Here is a 17,535-nt window from a genome sequence, read left to right as displayed (position 1 = left end):
GTTAAGTCACGTCTAAAGATAAAATAATAAATAAAAATAATAGCATATTACGACGTTTCGATTACAACACAAGCAATCATCATCAGAACCAAAGAACCAAAGAATAATTCCTGCAGTCACGAAAGCTCCAAAATTAAGATTGTTTTGTTTTGTTGAAGGAGCAAGAAACACATCTTAGGCTTCCAGTAGAAGGAAATCCATTGCTGTATATTTTCTATATCAGTGATAATAACGCTCAGCTCAGCCCAAGTGTCTTCCGGGTCCTGTATCACCACCATGGCTGATATGCCGCCTTGTGCGGCTTTACACTCAGGGGAGGCTTCAGAACTTTCCTCGACTGCTCACCGTAATAATGAGCTCAGGGCTCGACTAAACCCCTCGCGGGGATCCTGCTCGTCAAGGCCCGATTAACCAGCAGCTGGAGCAGCCCGTTGCTCATGGGGCACACAGGATGAGAAAAACGAGGCGTGTAAATGCGGCCCCCCAACAGCAAGAGAGAGCGGGGACACGAAGAAGAGGTGCCTGGCTTAAGGTCCACAGTGACCTTAATCCAGGCCTGCTGTCAGCTGTCGTGTTAGCGTACCGTGTGTGCAAATAACCGTACATTTGTTGCAAATGCGTGCTTAGTCGCGATCGTAAATAAATAGTGTTTTTGCGTTTGTTTTATTTACGTGGTTGATTCCATTTGATTTTGTAAGAGCTGCTATTGTGGTTGGCTTAATTTGAAGAATACAACAGCTTTGCTGAATCAATTGGGAGCATTATTTTGTTTTTATAGAGGGGTGGAAGGGTTCATGGAATCACATCCATCAGTGGCATCAGATAAAAAGGAAAGAAAAATGTGGAAATATAAACGAAAATAGCAGTATTCCTTCTCCCTGCCCATTAGTCAATTCTAAACCTACCATACATGTTTCTATATGCAGGGAATACACCAAATGTACGCCTGAGATTTTCTGTAAAATAACCGTGTTTTTGCAACATGAGGTCAACACTAATCCAGGTCAATCCAGATGTATTTAAATCTCACATACACATACCCCAGACGATAGATTAATGGTGCCATTCAATGTTACAGAATTTAAATATATTTTCTCGGCCAAATGTAATTACCATACATGTGTTTGGCATTTGCAACTGAACTGAAATGAAGTGTATTGTTATCATTGTGCACATTTATAAATTCCATGAATAGAAATGTCATTGTACTCGAATGTGCATCAAAACATAATGTATATTATGCAGCTGCCGATGTCTACAGCATGCAGCTTTTTGCCAATATGGTTGGATGAAGGCATCCCACTCCGTTTCGGTCGTGGGCGTTGATAAAACCATACTTCACCAAACTGAAAGGTATGGGGTGGGCCTCCCCTAGGTCGACTCAGCCTCAAACGAGTACCTAGTGCAAGTGTGTGAACATCGCCATTATGGAAACAAAGGCGGTCGGCGGTGGTGCCGTGCTGGCCTTCACATGTGGTCGTTAATAAGCACTTGCCCCAACAGTCTGTTAGGCTATAAGGTGGATCTTTGTCTTTGATATGCGCATGTTTATACCAATACATCTGCTTTACAATGCTGCCATCTTGTGACCAGAATGACACCAGCAGTGTTTGCCGGCAATTGGGCAGAAATGTTCCTTGTCGTCTATGGGCTAAAAACACCGGTTATTTTACTGCTATATTTGCAATTTGAAGGTTTCAACTAAATCAGTACATTTTACGTATATATTTTCAACGGACAACGAAACAATATATGTTGCGATTTAAAACTTTCGTGACTGCAGAAATTAATATTGTATTGTTCTTTCGGTAAAGATACGTAGATAGAAAGAGAAAAAAAAGAAAAAAAATACAAATATAAAAAAATCGAAAAAAAAGAAAAACCCAAAAAATAAAAACCCACAAAACTCACGACGTTTCGATCGCAACACAAGTGTTCGTCATCTTTACCGAAATAACCATAGAATAAATGTTACATGTGCCCTGTACCAAAGTGAGATTTTTTGACAATTGCATTTCGCAGTTGTTAAATCAAAATAAAAAGTAAAATGTATTTACAATTTCAGAGAGTGAATGTTAGACATTACATTATTTCACGGAACGGTGAAAATGGCCCGTGTGTTGCTGTGGAGCATTGCGGCGAACGGGGGTCCCATTGTTTTAAAGCAGTGGTTCTTACTCTTAGTTTTCTTCGGTAAAGTCACGTAGGGGAAAATAAGTAAATAATAAAAACTAAAAATTTGAAATAATATAAATAATAATATAAATAAAATAATAAATAACGACGTTTCGGAGGCAACACAAGTCTCCGTCACCAGGTCAGACCGTCACAGCTAGATTTACTGTATCAAGTGAGGCAAAGATTCCAAGATACAAGTTCTTAAATACAAGTTAAAGGGGGGGGGGGGGGGGAGGAGGGGGGAGGGGCTTATCTGAATGTGGTAGCCAATGAATGGAACGTGTTGGGGGGGTGGGCGGGGCTGAAAGAGAACAATGGGGTTCTTTTGCATTATGGCTGCAGGTATTGTGGTATATGCAAACATGAATCCTTGTAAAAAGGTGTAATTTTTGTTGCCAGATAGAAGGGTAAAAAAACAATTATCATATTTTTTACTGGCAAATGAGGTTTCAATGGTGTAAATGCTTACCCCGAGCTCTCATACTCTGATGGTGCATTGTCTTTGAGTTGTGCGCCTTTTGGCGTCATCTGGTCCAACTCATGTGGGACTTAGGCTCTAAGGAAAGCTGTCTTGGGTGTGGACCAATCAACTTCAATGACAGTGCACATTATCAGAGTTGTGTTTTTTGTTTACATTATGGTTGCAGGTATTGTGGTCTATGCAAACATGACTCCTTGTAAAAAGGTGTCAGTTTTGTTGCCAGGTAGAAGGGTAAAAAAACAATTATCAATGTGGTTCTTCTTCTTCACATGGGGTGCACGCTACACCCCCTGGGAGTGCGAGATGCCCTTTCTGGGGGGTGCGAGACACGGCCAGATTTTTAAAAATCCTTTATATTAAGTTCACTTGCTTGCGCGCTTACGACCGTGCAAATCTTTCGGTCGTTTTTTAACCCACTTTCCGTGATCCAATCGAGCTGACATTTTGCACACAGACTCGTTGTGCGTGACAATTTATTTTCGTGAAAAAAATTCCAAAATTTACACTTTTTAGGATTTAAAAAATTATATTTAATTACCAATTGCTTAATGGTGAGAGGCAATCATCTGACCCATAGGTGGCAGCCATCTCAAGCCAGAGGACGAGAGGACTCTAGCCGCCACGCATATAAAGGATTTATAGTGAAAAACTTTGTTTTTACGGGTTCATTTTTTAGAAGGTAAATAATCGAAAATACAATTTGAGCACGGGCACGTAAGTACAACTTACTTTGTTTCATCAAACCCTGTGTGTTTATTAAAATTCTCATGTTTTTGACGATTGGTTAAGAGCCACTGGTTGAGACGGAGGGCTTTTGCCAATAACGGGTGGCAACCCAGGAGCGAATGTTGAACAGGCCGGTACAACCCGGGGTGCCGACACCAGATGAGTGTTTGCTTGTTTAAACAAATCTTGCCGGTCGATGTGGGTCTAGCAATCCAAAACGCCGATGGACTTAAAACATTTTTTTTAGCATTGATATGTGGTGACGTAACAACATAGTTTTGATTATCTAACCATATACGTGTTGTATAATGCTTGAGTTATAGAATAATTTACTACTTCTAATCAAGACGGGAAATGTTTCAGCCTCTCAAAACAATTCAAGCCCCACGCTTTATCGATCTCCACAGTGAACACGGACGCAATGCGATGTATATGAATGCGAGTGAAAGATATTGCGATTTTTCCCGTCTTGTTCAAGGGGCCAACTTAACGGTGACTGGGATTGAATCAACCGCAGCCCCGCTACGTCACCTGGGTAAATGTCGAGATTTAAGAAATCCAAATGCGGCTGTTTATCGGAGTTTGCTATTCAGTTATACCGAGAGCTTTGGGGCCGTCCGTGAATGACGTCACGCACCTGGGGGGGGGGGGGGGTCAGACATTTGTGACGATGTGTGACGAGGGGGGGGGGGGTGAGAAATGTGACGTCACATCAAAATGCGTAACTGTAAATGAATATAGACAACACGTTCTACTTAATTACGAAATCAGAGTGCAGCGGCACATTAAATACGCACTACATTTGACAATAGTTTAAAGCGATTTGAAGCATGTTTTATTTTGGGGGAGGGGGGTGGGACAGAGCTTTGTGACGTCATATTTGAGGGGGGAACTGACTTTTTGTGACGCCGTGTGACGAGGGGAGGGGGGTCAAAAATCGTCCAAAATCGCGTGACGTCATTTATGGACGGCCCCTTTACACAAAGGGCCTCTCTCTGGGTTTGACGTGGAAATGGCAATGCTCTTTAGGAAGTGCACGGTCACCACCTAGTGGCAAATAATGGTCACTTACACAAACATGTGTCCACGAACACACGGTCGTTTGTCATGAACGCCATTGTGATACTTTTACATCCGCTGAAATCGAAAAGTAATATTCTCATTCCATCGGAGGAAAAGTTGGTGTCATGTTTGTTATGAGACCTCTGCATATATCGATAACGGATAACAGCGGAGTAGAGTTGGTTACCTGCGCTAACTAATATCGGTAAACGGTAATAAATGCCATCACGACAGAAACATCAGTGCCGGCCAACAGCCAAGACTTTCGATTGTGTAACATGCGTGCAGTTATTTTTGAAGGCTGAGAGCCTTTGTACATGCAATGCGCATCATGTGGATGGCAGGAGACTAACGTGGGCTTGAATTGGTCAGCAGAGCAATGACGACCTTCTAAAACTGGAGCCAACACCCACTAAAACATGACATTTAAGAACAAAAGAATTGTATAAAAATGTAGTAATGAGTAATAACGTTTTAACGAGGTCATTCCACTGAACGAGCCTCAACCACACCAAACCTCAACCACACCACAACCACACCTCAACCACATCCTCCCCACCCTCACCACACCCACACCACCCTCACCACACCAACACCACCCTCACCACATCCACACCACCCTCAACCACAATACACCTCAACCAGACTACCCACAACCACACCCACACCACCCTCAACCACACCCAGACCACACCTCAACCACACCAACACCACACCAACACCACATCCACACCACCCACACCACATTTCAAACACACCATGACCGCTCTCCTGATCCTTCCTCGCTGCTGCTTAACCCGAGGCCTCCCATCCCCACTCCCTCTGAGTGTTCATACCAAAACCCAATATCAGCGCCACGGATTACCGCAGAGACCACCCAATCATCTGATACCTCCACTCGATCCCAATCCAACCCTGGATCGATTTCAAGATCTCACTCAGCAACTCCAAGATCCTCAACGGACTCGCCCGTACCTCTCTCTCTCACCAATGACCTCTTTATACCCCAGTCACTCCCATCTCCGAGTTCTGATACGTACGTGTATCTTCTCCCATCTCCCTGCCCATCTCATCTCATCCATTCTACTCCCCTCTGGACCGGGTCCCAGCGGTGTGCTGAATTGGGGGATGCTGCGACACGCAATTTCGCTTGAGCACAGGTGGTCGGCCAAGAAAATAACAAGAGGAAACATTTTTTGTTCGAATTCTGTAAAAAAAAACAACATTGCCCCCCCCCCACCTCTCGATATTTCAAGAGCCGCAATGCACTGTGGTGACTACGAGACGGCGCTGGTCCTTGATAAGTAGCGTCACGAAACAGTCCCTTCAAGTGCGGAGCAGGAGCCTCAGGTTGCCGATCCCCCCGCTTTAGCCCGTTCAAGGTCACTCTCCCTTAGCGGTGACATCGCTGATATTTGTGGCCCACGCACAAGCGCGTACTCGCCCTCGCAGCCAACAGCAGCTCGATTCGAGCCCGATCTACACACTCTGCAAGCCGCCAGTCGAACCTCCACTCAGCCGGAGGTCATTCTTTCTCCTCTGCAGCCTTCGATGATCGGAACTCCCTCCCACAAACAAACTGTGCTTTTGGCTCGCTTCAATGCCAGGCTCAAGAGCGTTCCTCTTCTCTCCTGTCTGTGGCAGACTGGACTGCATTTCTCTATGAAATAAACACGCCCTCTCTCGCTCTGTTATGGCGTTTTAAGACGCGAGTCGCGCTTTAAACGCGATGTCACGGTGCTGTGCATTCAAATTGTACCCATTGTCGATTGCATTTTGAGTGAAGCAAACATGTGCGCTCATTGTTTGCACGCGACTGTCATTGCATAAACACACGTGTGTGTTGTTATTTTATTCTAGAATGATGCCATCACATGTCCAGTATTTTTCGATTTAAAGCTTTCGTGACTGCAGGGATTCATCTTCTTGGTTCTTTCGGTAAAGTCACGTAGAATGGAAATAATAAAATAATAAAAATAAAATATTTTATTAAGTCCATGTATTGTTTAGGTCGATGTGTACGACTTATTCATAGTGTCAGTTTCATACCCAGCGCATTATTTTAATGAAAACTTATAACTATATTTTGGCTGCATTTACATCGGTAATAACTATCCTCCTGGCTGTGTCATTTCGTTTCCACTTTTAGAGAACGTCACTTGAATTACAAATCTGGGGCCATAGCAATATATATTTAAAAAACCGTATCGTGAATAATAACATTTGCCTCAATCGCCTTCATAAATATTTCACACGTTACCTTTCAATCTTGAACCCTTTTTACCTCCTTTGTCCTTACACTCACCTTCACCCATCTTCCCCCAGCCCCCTCCTCCTCCTCCCCCTGTTCACCGGACTATAACCCCGAAGCAGAGGGCTTGTATTTCAATGTTAGTGCGGCTTTCAATATGTCGAGAGAGGTCTTTCTCTTCAAGCTCTGTCGAAGCTCTCTGTGCGTAGCAGGAATACCAAGAAATAAAACCCAACATCTCAGGCGCAAACCTGTGCACCATGGTAAGACAAACTCAAAGGCACGATACGACTTACAGATATCACACATTTTGACTTTCGTGACTGCAGGAATTCATCTTCTTTGGTTCTTTCGGTAAAGTCACGTAGATAGAAAAATAACAATAAAAAGAAAGTGAATACAAATAAAATGATACAAATAAAATAAAAATTATAAATGTATTTTATTTTTATCATTTGTATTCGCTTTATTTCTATGATTAGTTTTCTATCTACGTGACTTTACCTAAAGAACCAAATAATATGTTATAACACACATTCCATACAAACGGTAACATTGTTAAACGCCTTCTGAAGGAGGAACACATTTAAAACATTCAGAATGGCGCTCTGCAGGGTGGTCCAGATGTCTTGTAACCCCCAAATTGATTGACCCCAAACATTTTCTGTTTAAAAATTAACCTAACTTTAAAAATATTAAGTTTTATAGAGAATTAAATGGGTGGGGTCACAAGCCGTTAAGTGTTCGTGAACAAAAAACCCCATCAGAATTGGACTCCCTTCTAAGCCATGCATTTTCTCACCACCCTCTCTAACCACATCGTGCATCGTGTACGCTTGACGTGTCACCGCCTTCAAAACAAAGCGCCGAGAGTCGTGAGCGGACTGACTCCGTTTCCACGACCGCGAAAAAACAATACGAACCATGCGACCGCGGGTCTGGAGGTCCACAGGCAGCGCAGTGAGGCAGCGGTGCCACATTGAACCCATCGCTCGCTCCCTCGGCGCTGCGTTCTTCCCACAGGCCCCCTGATATCCAATCGGCGTGATCGGCACGCAGCAGATCCTGGTTGAGGCTGCAGTAGGAGCCCCAGCAGCGGATGTTCCGGCTCTCGTCTTCCATCGATCGATTTTGCTCAGCGCACGACTTATCGAGACACGCTCGTCTCAAAGGAGGCACCCTACAAGCGTTTCGAGACGTGCGCCTTAATTGACAGGGAAGCAGAGTGCGAGGCGAGTAAACCTCCCAGCAGATGTTGCTAGTCGGACGATATAATTAGAAAAACAATAAGAGGATTACCAAATAACCGAAAGCCTCTGCAGATGTAGGTCTGTGTGCCACATTGTAACTCAAGTAAGCATCTGTTATGGGAATGCAGAATGAAGGGACTGAACGTAGGAATACGATGGAGATATATGTGACGGCAAAATATTCATCGTCTCCACTCTAACTTCAAAGTTCAAGTTTTATCATTTATATATATGCGTGCGGACAATCTACTAAGCTGCTTACATTTAGGAGATTAGCAGGAGGCGGTTCTCCCCATTTACCAAGCTTGGCAACGGGCTGATTGTTGAGCCGTGAGTGTGATCTTGTTTTCACGACTAGAATGCTCCTCGTAGTTCGTGAGCGCCAGGAGAAGTGTTGCACATTCCGTGACATGTTTCGGCCACGGTAGTTTGAGCGGGCACGGAGAGCAACTTTTTTTTCACGACGAGAATTCGCTGTGACTTGCATAGAGATGTAACACAAAATAGCACAGCGCTCATGCATAACCAAGAAACTAAAATAATAGTACAATGAAGTAAATAAATCGTTAACATTGCACGTTATGTCCGAGCATTGTTCATCACAAGTATACGAGGTCCGCTGTAGGTCTGCAGTAGGAGTCGCGAAGCCGTCGTCGGATTTTTTTCGAATGTTCCTCCACGTGTCGTGATCCATCGTCCCCTAGCCTGGCCTCCTCGAAGGCCAACGGTCTGCACCATCATCAACATCATCAACATCATCAACATCATCAACATCATCGACATCATCGACATCATCAACATCATCAACATCATCGACATCATCAACATCATCGACATCATCGACATCATCAACATCATCAACATCATCGACATCATCAACATCATCGACATCATCGACATCATCAACATCATCGACATCATCAACATCATCGACATCATCAACATCATCAACATCATCGACATCATCATCAACATCATCGACATCATCGAGTGCCAGACAACAGCGCCGGGTGAGGTCCTGTATCTCGGGCAGAGACCAGCACGGGATGTCACGGCGACATTTGTGACGAAGTCAGACCACCTGATCCCAAGGATGTATGTTGAACTTCTTTCGCACCGTACGTAGCCGTTCGTGCTAATCGGCCACGTGTAGCCCACTCGTCTTGCCATCGCCGCAGCGTGTGTGCCAGGCGGCACGAGCCGTATGCAAAGTCTCCATGGCGCTTGGTGTCAGAATGCAAGCAGCGTCCACGTCTCCGGCAGTCGCGTGCAACTATGCGTGTTGAACTTCTTTCGCACCGTACGTAGCCAACCGCGCTACTCGGAGGAGCGTGGAAAGACAGCAAACGGCCTTATTGTTTCGGGCGTTGTCCTTCCCCCGTACCTCAGATGAGCGTGGTTGGCTATGTACGATGCGAAAGAAGCTGAACATACATCGAGGAAGCAAGCGTTTTAGATGCATAGCTTTGTTTCGAGACCGAGTCCTGCACCGTTGAGAAGCAGGAGGGCATGCCCGTTCTCCGCCGGATCTCCGAGTCGTATCGACCGTAGGAGCACAATGTACCGGTTGAATTTCTCGAACCGATTACTCAAGTGATCAATAAATGATAATTGTTTTACCTTTTTAACTAGCAACAAAACTGACATATTTTTTACAAGGAGTAATGTTTGCATTGACCACAATACCTGCAGTCGGAATGCAAACAAAAAACATAACTCTGATAATGTATGCACTGTCCTTGAAATTGATTGGTCCACACCCGAGACAATGCATACATTATCAAAGTTGTGTTTTTTGTTTGCATTCCGACTGCAGGTATTGTGGTCAATGCAAACATGACTCCTTGTAAAAAAGGTGTCAGTTTTGTTGCCAGTTAAAAGGGTAAAAAAACAATTCTCATAATTTGTTACTGGCAAATGAGGTTCCAATGGTGATCAATAACTCTACCAAATTATGGGTACTTGACGAATCGGATAACACGAAAATTCGTGGTGCAAAAAAAATGTGCCTCTCTGGACGAGGAGGTGATCGGGGAGCATGTTGACGTCATCGGCATCACCAACTGCGTCACACTCGATGTGAGTTCGGGAGGTGTTTTGGGGTGGGTCACCATTCATGAATGGGGGCCAGGTAAAGTAGTTTGTTAGAATTAATTTACTTAGTTGACTTACTGTCACAATGGTTCGGTGTATAAAATACAATCAAACAGAATGGACACAAAGTCCATTGCTTAAAACAAACATCAGAAATATTATATTTTAGTCATAATGGAGGAATCCGATGAGCTGTAAAGCTCTTTAAAAAAACAAACAGATGTCCAGTATGTGGCTTCCACACTCGCACCCGGGCTTTTGTTTCAGCCCCACATTTTGCAATGGTAATTGGTTTGACACTCTTTAGGAAGCTTGCACTCGCTTGTCCAATCGACGTCCAAGTTGTGCGTGATGTCGCGACTAGCTCGACACGTCATAATTTTTGTCTTACACGTGTGAAGGAGTTCCAGTCGGGTAGGTATTAGAGCTCAATCCTTTATTCATATTCAACACGTGCAACCCGCGTCGTGCACCAACGTTCAGGAATTACTCCGTTCACGTGTCACAAACGTCTCCTTACCGGCTCCTTTAAGCTTCTTCTGCACCCTTCTCGAACTTTCTCCGTCACCCCATTCGTTCCCCCTAACGCTCCTCCAACCAACCAACCAACTCCTCATGTCGATTTCACTTTTCCAGGGCTTTTCAAAACGAATCTCTCCACCATCCACCACGATCCACCACGATCCAATCAGATGGCGTGCCCAAGACGTGAGCTCTCCACGTGGCAGATCGCCAATAGGAATTGAGCACATTCTTTCAACTCAACAGTCGTTCGACTCGGTGAGTATTCATTGCTTATCTGCTTACTTAAATTAATCAATTTAAATTTTTATTTTATTTTACCAGGTAAGGCACACTGAGCTGTGAAGCTATTTTTCGGGATCGAACCCACGACCTCCTGCATACCAGGCGAGGAAGTTAACATCTCGCCACCGTGGCTTCGCCACTCCCGGCGTCACTTATGTACGTATTTAGCATTTCTGTCGCACCGTACGTAGCCAACCGTGCTAAGCGGAGGTGTGGGGGAAGGACAAAAACGTGTACACCCATCAGGACTTCTTAGCGTGGTGCACAACGATGGAACAGGCATAACATCGCTCAAAATAAATGCTGCAACCATTGCCTTCATTCATCATTATTGGGTCACAGTGTTAAAGGTCACGTGGTTATTGAGGGAATGCTACAGTCATTTCCCCCTAGTGAACATTAAATGTGTAAATTGGCAAGTTGTTTGGGCTGTGCATTGCTAATATATGTACACCTAAAAAGCTGGAGTAATTTAGAATCCAAAATATGTATTTATACTGGAGGAATCCGATGAGCTATGAAGCTTTTTTTCAAAGATGTTCAGTGTTTGTTCTCGGGCAAATTACATGGACGTTAAATACATTGATAAATGCAATAAATAAATATCGTCTAGGTGCATTAGTGGAGGATAATATTTATCATATAATGGCTGGCTGAATTGCATCGAAACCCCCATAAGAGTGTGATACTTGGATTCAAATTATTTGCAGTGACGTGCAGTGATTTACAATGAAAAAAAAAACATGCAGTATATCCTTTCACCACGACGTCAGTGGCCACTATTTTGAGAATAATTAGTAAGTACAAATTGATGCTCAAGGCAACAACAAATATTGTATGTAAAAAAGACTTGCGAATTAGGCTCAGCTGCACCCAGACAAATTTGAATTAATTGGAATGATAATGCCGTGTTTGCACCTGGTCTGCTGCCTGCATGATAATGACATAAACAGCTCCAGAGGCTGATGGACAAGAGGGAAATCTGCGTACAAACGGTGCGCGCAACCGTGTGATGCACGCATCTCACGCGATCCGCTCAATCCTGGGAGGCTTTCATTATGATGCACAACACCAGGAATGTAAGCGGCAGTCAACCGAGCGCAATGTGTGAGTTGGCGAAGAGTTTCCCCAAGATAATTGGTCGGCCAATTTCCCCGCACTTCCGATTAGCACGGTTAGAGCTTGACAAACGTAAAATAACGGTGCCTACACTTATAACACAGAGCCATGTAATGTCCCATCGTATTACTGATGTCTCACGTAGCAGTTTACCGGCATTGTGCAGATAAGGTTCCCGACCGATAAATGACTAAGTCTGTTTTCTAAGAAACATTTCCAGCGTTCACATTCGGTGATTTTTACATTAAATATGTTTGGCGTAAACAAATCGTATTCAACCCATTTCAAGTAAATATGCTACATAACAGTAGATATTTGAGATATCTAGGACATGGGTTTATTCAACGTCTTGACAGAAAATGTGTAAAATTGTGTCATGTGAAGTATCTCCTTACTGACTCAACAGCAATAAAAATAGGTTACCTGGCCATATTTCCCTGCCAGAAACTTGTGGCACATTCACCGCACACCTTGCCAACAGATGGCACGAGCCCTGTGTGACCTGCTTCGGTGGCAAATGCGCGAATTCAATCGAAAATTAACATCTTAGACTTCAACAACAGCTGGGGCGAGCCAGCTGGCGATACAAATATTGGGACCAATCAACACATGAAAATTTGACTGCGACATACAGTGCAGTAATTAGAAAATTGGCAGGCATAGGGCGAGCTAAATGTTATCCATTTTCAGGGGACATGGTTGAGTCAAATTTAGCTTATGGAACTCTCAACTCTCATACCACTCAAAACAACAACGAATGCCACCTAGTGGAGATATATTTCTCCAGTGAGGCGTTCAAAGATCTTGATAATGGCTATCAAACGTAAGTTTCATTGCCACGAAGTGCTGTAACTGTAATAATGTTCATGGTCCCAGCCATTTGTCGGTGCAACGAATCGAGGCCTCCCAACGCCGTGTCACTCGTGGGGGTTAATTGACCATACTTCACCGATAGTTGTTCGTGCTGGTTGGTGAAGAAGACCAGTCGGCTCCGGTTTAGATATCACTCACCGATGATGTTAACCGTCGCTGGAAATTGGACTAAAGGTGGCCGAGTTGATAATACAGCGTGCTAACCACTGCGCTACAGAGGTCGCAAACCGGTTTTGATTCCTTACCCGTACCCGGCCGCACCAGGGTTGCAAATGGGTACCCATTCCCTACCCGTACCCGTACCCTACCCGAAATGAATGACAAACGGTTACTCACCAGTGACTCACGGCCTACCCGTACCCGGCCGCAACCGGGTCGCAAACGGGTACCCGTACCCGTACCTGGCCGGGTACGAGTAGCCGGGTATCGGGTACCCGGTTGCGACCTCTGCTGTGCTACCACTCTGCCCGTTATCACTGCTAAGGTCAAGAGGCAGCCCTGCAATTCCTTGCTCTTGCCACTGCTGTTGGAAGGACCTCCAGTAGGAGGGAGCCTTGGAGAGCTCCTCTAAGAGGTGCTTTGGCCTACTCTTCCATACCGGCCACACGTCTCGGAAGAGGTGGGAGTACCCACACTTTATACCCCACCACACACATTGATGCCGGTAGGTTGACGGAGGTCATTATTTCAGCTGCTGTCCCCGGGAGATTTAACCGGTAAGCTTTGTACGTCAAGTCCTATGTGCTAACCATTGCATCACGTCAGCATCCATCTCGACACGCGTACATGATAATTACTTAAACACAACCGTGAGCCTTAAAATATTCGTAAAAAGATTAGTCACATAATATTTTGTCACATTTACATTTGGATTCTTCATACGCTATAATGGTTACTGATGTCATTTCAAGCTGCTCCTAAATTAACAAAGAAGCTTCTCAGCCTGTCATAAATTCTTGCTTCTACCCACGGACGCTAAATATCCCCATTCATTTATTCCATTCTAGATGTAAACCCCCCTCACTCCCCCTCCCCCTATCAGTACACCCCATTCATCTCCCCATCTGTTTGCTTATAAATTAGTGGCGGGCAGGCTAATTGGTTACTAAACAATAATTTGAGAGCCGTCGCGTCACGCACACTCGGACTGTATTCTTTACTTAAGAGAGTGGCTCACTCCACCCGTCTCTTTTCTTTGTTTTTGACAAGGTCGAAGGTTAAGCAAATTCAAGACGTAAGGGGGCCTTGTGTTTTAGCTGACATTTGTACGACAAGGTGATGGGATATTGAATAGACTGGTTTGGATTTCCATCCTGTATTAGATACGCAGTGTGTCACTTAAACTTACAGTCCAGAGGTACCCGACACTTTCCACACCCCCCCCCAGTATTCATGAAAGGCTTATATCAACTTCACTTTTGTGTGGAGCCTTTTGCAAGCCCATCCGCCAAAAGGGAAGTAAAAAAAGAACCGTGAAATGATAGGCAATGGACACAATAGGACAGCTTACGCTATGCAACAACAAAGGTAGCTGTCGGGTTACTCCGTAAATTAAAAGTTCAAATTTGGCCATTTGCGTTAATTGCTCCGAGTTGCATTGCCGATGATCGAGTTCGTTTCATGTGAACCCCATCGTACAATGAGCTATTTAGGCTTTCACTTTCAATGTCATTCATGATAAAGGTTATTTTGGGTTTGATCGCGTAAATATGAATGTGTTGAGGTAGTAACTAATTGGCACGTTTTGTTTACGTGACAAACCTTACCAGTTGTCTGCGTCGGGTGGTGGTGGGTTCACGACACATTTACTTGATCTAACCCAGAATAACTTTTATCGTGAACTTTTGAGCATCATCGCTGTGTTGGCAGGTGGCTGCATTTTTGCGACCCGTTTACAAAGCGGCATCTCTTGTGTGGAGTCGTGAAAGCATCGTGCATTGAGAGCATTTCCCTCCCCCCCTCTTGTAACATGCAGGAATTCAAACTGCAATGACCGTCAGGGCAGTTGAAAGCTAAATAATCGAAGGAAATTGTGGACAATTTTGGATTAGAATTGCATTAACAGCCTTCAAGGGAGTTTGTTAATCTGCTTGCTTGAAATGGGTTTCCTATATCAAGGTCAGTGGCATTGCATTTCATCATCTGTCCTTGAAATTTTGCCACCAGTGCATTTTATTTAGCACTGAATTCTTTTAGAAGTCTGGTGTATATAAATAAACTGCTGCACATGTTAAAACAAGAGTATGACATTCATTTTCAGGATTTCGTATTCACATTGCAAGGGATTGCAGTCATGACATTCATTGACTCTATTCAGCCACAGGGTTACCTTATTATTGAAATGCTTTATCACTTGTATATTTAATAGCTATGCTCCTTATAAAAACCCTTAAACAGCCAATTTCACCAGTAGATCCTTACAGACTATTAACGTGAGCCCACACAATAATTGTCATTTGCCAAGTAACTAACTGTTGGATGAAGCCAACCCTTCAAATGGCGTATCAGTGATGGGGATTATTTGGCCTACTTCACCTTGCTGGTGAGTGTGGGTTGGTGAAAAGGGGGCCAAGACTGGTTCAGAAAATGTCCCACGCCACGGAGATTAATAATTGTCCGGAATTGAATTTTGCTCGCTGGGTTCATAGCACAATATGTGAACTACTGTGCCACCACTCCAGCTTTAGAATAATACAATTACGGTGGGTTTTCTATAATCCCATCTGTGAGTACAGATTATATAGTAAGAGTAGTAATAGAGCATTCCCATCAAGGAAGAGCCCAGTGAAACCGTACATCTTTTTCAAAGGAGGCCTGGATTTAAAATGAGTCCATCAATACAGTAAATTCTAAATTGGAAACTAAAATAGTGCAGAGAATTCAACAAACAATTTGGATTAAATTTTCAGACAATGAGAAAGAATCAAAACGTCCAAATTCAAAGAACCCCATATGTGCAAATTCAGTGTATTTTTCTACGCGTATGAAAAAAATCCAACTTATAACACATCTCACAGAATTTGCTCACTATCGAAGAGAGATAACGACGCAGAGGTGCGAGGAGGAACCACAGAAGTGGGAAGCCAGCCACACTGTGAGCTGCCACCAACAATTGCCCAAGCTATGTGGTCCTATATATATATCCACGTGTTATAGGCCAATTAATGAGTGTTTACATGTGGGAGGAAACCAGAGCATCTGAAGAAACTCTAGGTATGCAAGGGGGCAACACTCTACCTTTATACAGATGGAACAGATGGAGTTTACAATTTTCTGTACTGCTTTCTGGCAATTTCACGACTGCTGGACATCTGTGAAAAAAGTTTCATAGCTCATCGGATTTCTAGAGGATTAATGAAGATTCTGATAAAGATTCTAATGCTGATATAAAAAAAAACTTTTTATTTGACAAAGTAAGGCCCACTGAAGTATATAGCTCTTTTTCAGATGCAACCTGGCTATCAAAAATTATCGCTCAACGAAGTGGCTTATCACGTGGAAATTTATAGGAGCCAAATATTCTAAACGCATGTTTCTAAATGTGGAGGGAAAACCCGGATGACCTGGAAGAAAATCCACGCGACCACGGGGGGAACATTCATTCTCCAAAATTACAGGCGTCGGGATCGAACCCATGGCCTTCTTTATACGAGACGAGGTAGTTAACATCTCCCTTGTCGAACAGGTTGGGGGGATGTTCCAGACAAATAACGGTCCAAAACAAAGCCGCTTATGAATGGTTCTGTAATTTAAAAATCAGAGAAGGTATACCAGGACACCCCACTGGAGCCAGGCCTGGGGATGGTGTTTGCCGGCAAGCGCCTGGTGGCCGGGTGACCCACGGTAACCCGGTCTGGCCCAGCCCGAAATGGCTACGTGGCACAATCCTGTGGGCCCACCATCCGCAGGATGAAGAGTGAGGGGCGGGTGCGATGCAGGGAAAGGGATGGTCTCGGATGGACTGAACCTTGGCAATGGACGCGAGCTATTGGGACGTGGAATGTCACGTCACTGGGGCGGAAGGAGCCAGAGCTGGTGGAGGAGGTGGAAACGTATCGACGAGATATAGTCGGTCTCACCTCCACACACAGCATTGGCACTGGAACCAAACTTCTCGATTGGGGGTGATCTCCTATTGCAGAGTAACCCCCGGTGAGAGACACCGGGCAGGTGTGGGGATACTCACAAGCTCCCGGCTGGGTGCTGTTCAGTTGGAGTTTGTCCCAGTGGATGAGAGGGTCGCCTCAATGAGACTTCGGGTCTCAGAAAGGAAAACTCTGACTGTTGTCTGTGCTTATGCACCAAACAGGAGTTCAAAGTATTCGGCCTTCTTGTAGATGGTGGATGTAATGCTCGATAGAGTGCCGCCTACCGACTCCATAATCTTACTGGACAACTTCAATGCCCACGTGGGAAATAATGAAGATACCTGGAGAGGCATGATTCGGAGGAATGCCCCCCATGATCTGAACCCGAACGGTGAGATGTTATTGGATTTCTGCGGTAGTCATGGAATGTCAATGACATACACCGTGTTCGAACACAAGGATGCTCATAATTGTACTTGGTACCAGAGCACCTTGGACCAAAGGTCAATGATTGACTATACAGTTGTATCATTGGACCTAAGGCCATATGTCCCAGACACTCGGGTGAAGAGAGGGACACAATGTGGATTCCGTCAGGGTCATTAA

Source organism: Lethenteron reissneri, chromosome 18 (genome assembly GCF_015708825.2).
Source record: "Lethenteron reissneri isolate LAM-NWPU_2019-01 chromosome 18, ASM1570882v1, whole genome shotgun sequence".
NCBI lineage: Eukaryota > Metazoa > Chordata > Hyperoartia > Petromyzontiformes > Petromyzontidae > Lethenteron > Lethenteron reissneri.
The sequence above is the reverse complement of the archived record's forward strand: the minus strand, read 5'-3'. Positions refer to the sequence as shown.